This window comes from Astatotilapia calliptera, chromosome 7, assembly GCF_964374335.1.
Source record: "Astatotilapia calliptera chromosome 7, fAstCal68.1, whole genome shotgun sequence".
In the NCBI taxonomy this organism is placed as follows: Eukaryota; Metazoa; Chordata; class Actinopteri; order Cichliformes; family Cichlidae; genus Astatotilapia; species Astatotilapia calliptera.
The window spans coordinates 46,846,504-46,852,094 of record NC_137428.1 but is presented as its reverse complement, the minus strand read 5'-3'; the positions used below and the strand labels follow the sequence as shown (position 1 = coordinate 46,852,094).

Genomic DNA, 5,591 nt, shown 5'->3' with positions numbered 1-5,591 from the left:
GAGGAGGATCCTTTTGTAGGTGTAATTGAGTTTGGGGTGTTTATACGCTGATGAAAAATTCAACAACATACACAAGAACTCTAATCAGACCACACTGGCTCAAGGGGGGAAGAAAAAAAAACCCGACCACCAGCCACTCGCCATTAGCAGCGAGCTTTTTCTGAGGCAACATCCTTTAATCACTGATTCTGATTTAGTCTTTAAGTTTGGTCCGTATGTGGTGTAAACCCCAGTGGGAATCACCAGGCTTCCAGGCTTCTGTGATGTTGCTCATCCAAGCACACACGAAGGAAGCTGCAAGTTGATACCACAGCACCCTATGTAACTCTGAGGACCAGCCAAGGGCGCCAACAGATTTGTTCCTTTCTATTTTTCATGCTTTAGTAGTAGAAATACATATTAAAATTTAGTACAATACATGCACAGTCAATACAAAATACAGTAAGCTGACAGCCATATCAAAACACAGGAACAATGTCAGGAAATTGTTCTTAGTATGCTCTTCAACTACTGTCAGACATGTGCTAAAGAGAACCTGTTATTCTCATTTCAAAGTCTTTATTTTTATTCTTGGACTCTACCAGAGTAGTTTGTCGTAATTTAAAGTTTGTAATAATCCCTGTTTATCTTATTATTCAACCTTGATTTTCACTATCAGAAAAAAAGCAGTTTGAGTTACTCTGATCTTTCTTTAGATTGGCTGCAGCTCATAAACAGAAGCCTGGTTCTGCCTGCGGTTTCTTCCTGTTAAAAGGGATATTTTTCACTTTCCACTGTCACCAAAGTGCTAATACTGAGTCTTATGATTGATGGAGTTTTGGCTGTTTTCTCTTTATTTAGGATCTTCATCTTCACCTTGAGGCAACTGTTGTTGCAATTTGGCGCTATATAAATAAAACTGATTTGAACTGAATTCCTGCTTCCATCTTTCCGCTGTAGTACCCTTGGGCAAGATGCTCTCTAATGCACCCATCTGTGTTCGACTGTTAGAGAATCAGTGTTTTTACCATACAGGTCTGGCAGTGGGGAAAACTGTTTGGGGCAGTCTGTAGTCTAAGGCTCACGGAGTTTCCTTGCAAATATTTTTATGTCATTATTTGGGATTGAATGTGGGCACTGCCACTGTAACAGTGTACATTCTGTCCACTCACCAGCCACTTTATTGGGTATACCTTGCAAGTATCTGGTTGGATCCTCTTTTGCCTTTAGACCTGACTTAATTCTGTGCGGCACAGATCCAACAAGATTCTGGAAACATTCCTCAGAGATTTCGATCTATGTTTTTTTTTTTTTTTTGCCTGTCCTGTTTGGCTCTTTTGCCCTCAGAATTGTTGTCTAAAGGCAAAGAAAGATGCCCAACGGATTTACTTTACCAAACTGACCATCCCAGCCTTGCCATAATGGTCCATTTGATTCACCTTTTATTGTTTATTTTATTTTCACTTACTGAATACAGGACAGACTTGACTGGGGGAAAGAAGGGGAGAAAGAAAGAGGGAAAGAGAAACAGCTGAGAAGAGGGACGGGGGAGAAGGGCAAAAGACAAAAACCAACAGAACGGGCAGAAAAAAAAAATGCATCTATCGATCACCTGGATCACCTGCTGAGAAAGAAAAAAGAAAACAAGCAGAACAGAACAAGAGTAATAGAATAAACAACATCACAATGATATATGGGAATATGACAGTAAATACTAAATATTAAACATTATTGTGCAGCACATAAGATCAACAGAACACAGTATGCTTTGAGGTAGGAGCCAAAAAGGGTGTAGTTTGTGGGTGTGATCACCCGTGTGTACACCTGTGAGCATGGACGCGCTTGTTTTTTTTTTAAAAAAGGTTCCTTCATGTAATGATCTGCTAGAGGGTGTGGGGGGGCCACAGCCCCGTCCTCCAGGGTATGAAGCAGGTATGGAGGAGATCAAAACTCCAGACATCCAGAGGCCCCCAGAACACAAGAGACCAAGGAAGACCAACAGAGGGGCAGCTGCGCCACTGTCCCAGAAAGAGCTGAGGAGAGTCCCAGATGAGGGTTCACTCAGCAGCCGCGGAGCAGAAGCCAGGGGGAGTTGCAGTGACGCGCCCGTGAGCTCCGCTGGCAGCCAGCTGTGCCTGAGTGACCGAGCCCCAGGCCGAGAGGCCGGGGGCACCCCACCTCCGAAGTGGCCCGAGCGAGCCCCAGGCTCCAGGCCCCGATAAGCGGCCGCCAAGGAGTGAGCCAGTGTGTACCTGGACGCCCATCCCCGGACACAAAGAACCACCAACGCACCGATGTCTGAGGGGGTCCGCCACTGGCAGGGGAAGTGGTGGTAGGGGGAGATAGGCCTCCAAACCTTGGAGGGCCTGAGATGTCCCCAGAGAGGTGGCGCCTGACACCCAACCTGACATATAGACACAGACATACAGGCACACACAGATACAAACATCCATTCCCACCCTCATGCTCTCATATGCACTTACTCCACACTCAACCAACGTGGAGACAGACATAAAGAGACGCTGTACACACGATCACACTCCCCAAGCGTACTCTACAAACCGGGTCTAGGTGCCCCCGCCCCTGGAGGGGGGAACTGCACCCAGACCAAGGTGGTGTTTCCCTTTTCCCTTCGGTGGGGGGAGGCAGACCGCCCCGACTCCGCAGCAGCAGGAAGGCTCCACACTCCAGACCGCAGTCGGACGGCCAACTCCTCCTCCTAGCCCCCCCGCTCCAGCAGGTCGCAGAGAATGGGGGTGAGAGAAGACTCCAAACCTCCCTCCACCCGCTCATTGTAATGTTGATGCATGTGTGTTCTAAGGTGCATTTAAAACCCAGGAGGGCTTGGAGCTACCTGCCAGAGAGCAGCAGGTAAGCGCATGGTCCCTCCTGCTAGCCCTCAATGTCTACGTGTATTTAACATTGAGAGGTGGGCAACGACGCCAGGGGTGGGGTGTACACCCTGATGGTACTTTGGACTCCATGTATCGTGCCCACCCCCAAGATCCTATATGTATGTGTAATGAGAGTGTGAGTAATGTGAATGTCTAAGTTGTGGGATAAAATTGAGGCAGAGGCAGCCAGAAGGGGACGGGGGGGGGGGGGGGGGGGGGGGGTAGCCTCCTCTGCACCCTGGTGACATACCCCTACTCCAAGGCGCTGCATGTGTGGGTGGTTGTGGTGGAGCGGGAAGAGGGAGGCAGCTGGAGATGGGGAGGGAAGGAAGGGAGGGGCAAGTGACCCCAGGGAGGGGTCACTTGCCTGTGTGCTGTCATGATCTATGTTAACATGACAGCACACAGATTTGTGGCTGCACATCAATGATGTGAATCGCCCGTTCCACCACATCCCAAAGGTGCTCTGTGGGATTGAGATCTGTTGACTGTGGACGTCCTTTGCGTACAGTAAGGTCATTATTATGTCTAAGAAACAGAGGCGGAGCCAGACATTTGAAACACCCGGGGCTTAGCCCAAAAGGATAGTATGCATGTGGGATTTTTTTTCCCTTGGGGGGGGGGGGGGGGGGGTAGAAATGACTGAAAGATTAATTGGCTCTGTTTTGAGTTTTGTTCAAAAAAGAATGACTTCATATAGGGAAAAATATATATCACATGTGCAGAACACCTTAAACTAGTTTTTTAATTAAGCAGCAAGGCAGAACAAAATCAGGGCTGTATCAAGACACGAGGACTAAACCCCAATTCAACCAGACCAAGAACTGATCCAGAATTAAAACAGGACTACAACAGTTCAAAATCAGCACTACTTGGGACTTAACCAAGACAGAACCAGAATCAGAACTAGATGATAGTAGCACTAAAAATCATCATAGACCTGCACTACATTTATTTTTTAATTTTACCAAAGTACAATATTTAGATTGAGAAAGGTTTATATAATTATTTAGCCTTGTTGTGCAAACAAGCCTTCATAACTTAATAAATATAGAATTTGAAAAATAACAAACCTAAAAAGAAACACTAGGTATGAGATACATGAGTACCTATGATACGGTGATACTTTTGGTAAACAACCATTTGACTAACATGTGTGTCTCACCTGCTCTTGTTCATCTCTGTTCTGTCCTCATTCTCCATCTCCCTCTCTGTTCCTCTCTCCCTCTTTGTGCTGACAATCATCAAATATACAGATATTTACAAACTCTTCAGATAAAAACACAAACACTTTTTAATTGTAACATCAAATCAGACTAAATGTTTATTTTTTTAGATTGATAAATATAAAAAACATATTTGTTAACTTTAAGAGTAAAGAGAGAAATCGTCTGTATTTCTTAATTGCAAATGGCACCAAATTGTATTCAAAATTGAGCCACACTTATGGAGCTCCACAGTTCTTTTCCTGGTGTTTTGGTTGACATCTCTTGATTTTCCCATGTCACAGAAACAGGCTCTGTGTTTTGCCTTATATGCATCCACAGCTGTGCCACCTGTTTACTCACATGGACTCTACTAACCTATCAGAAGCTTCTTCAGCTCAGAATGGAATCGTCTGGAGTTTTCTTATTAATTAACAATAAACTTAGTGTATATGTACTCCTAAATTTGATGAAAGTGATAAAAAATAGACAGCTCTGTCTCTCTTTATTGTGACATTTAACTAATTCAAAAGATATTTCAATATTTATCTAAAACAAAAGTTTACTCTAAATTGATGTTGTGCAGTAAAAATGTTTTATGTTTTCTCCCTAAAGTGTAAATATCTGGTTACAAATGTGAATATCCTGCTGTGTACTGAAATTCCTCTTGTTTTGCATACAAATATACTGAACAACATACAAAGCATAATATATAAAATAACATTTACCTGAGTTTTTCTTTGAAAGAACCCTCTAATGTCCATTCTTATATTTCAGTACATAACTGAAACCGATTTAGTCGGGGAGGGTAAGAACTGAAAATATGAAATAAACACACGTAAGCTAAGACTCTCTAAAAAAAATAGCATTTGTTCGGCTTTTCATTTCGCCATTTGTTGATTCACTTGAAGAGCAAGTAACGTAATATTGGTCAAGTGATCAGTTTGATATCAATCTTTCGTGATGCACCGTCATATTTACATTATTTGTACGGTACGAATGATTTGCTTTGGTACCTGGTCAAACTTAAGCTCTCCTTAGTATGGCTGGCTCCGTCTCTCCAACAGCGCACTGACGGGCAGCAGCTGCCCCGCCCCCTCGCTCAGTCGCTTAGTGCCTGAGCTTGGATCATACCAATATCAGGGGGGGATTCACGCACAGTCGTAAATTCCCACAGTGTGCACTATGTGCTTCGAATATTGTGTGTACTTTTTGTTTTATACAGTTGTCAGCCAGGCATCTAACTATGAAAAAATTGCACTCCAAAATACCCCGGGCTTCTGACAAAACAACCCGGGCTTAAGCCCAGTAAGCCACCCCCACGCTCCGCCCCTGCTAAGAAACCAGTTTGAGATTAACTGAGTTTTGTGGCATTGGACATGGTCAGCAACAATACTCATGTAGGCCGTGACGTTTCATTGATGCTCAGTTGGTGGCCAAAGAGAGCCAAGAAATCACTACCACATTTATGCACATTTCTGACCCTACCATCCAAATGTTGCAGCAGAAATCA

The 5,591-nt window shown here is 44.1% G+C and overlaps 1 long non-coding RNA gene across 1 annotated transcript; it reads right to left on the bottom strand.

Annotated features, from left to right (window-relative positions):
- Positions 1–4,811: 4,811 nt before the first annotated feature.
- Positions 4,812–5,235, bottom strand: LOC145430140 (uncharacterized). The gene is made up of 2 exons (XR_013910559.1): positions 5,095–5,235; positions 4,812–4,893 (listed from the first exon to the last, which is right to left on the bottom strand). It is a non-coding gene; the product is annotated as an uncharacterized LOC145430140 (long non-coding RNA).
- Between the last annotated feature and the right edge of the window lie 356 nt (positions 5,236–5,591).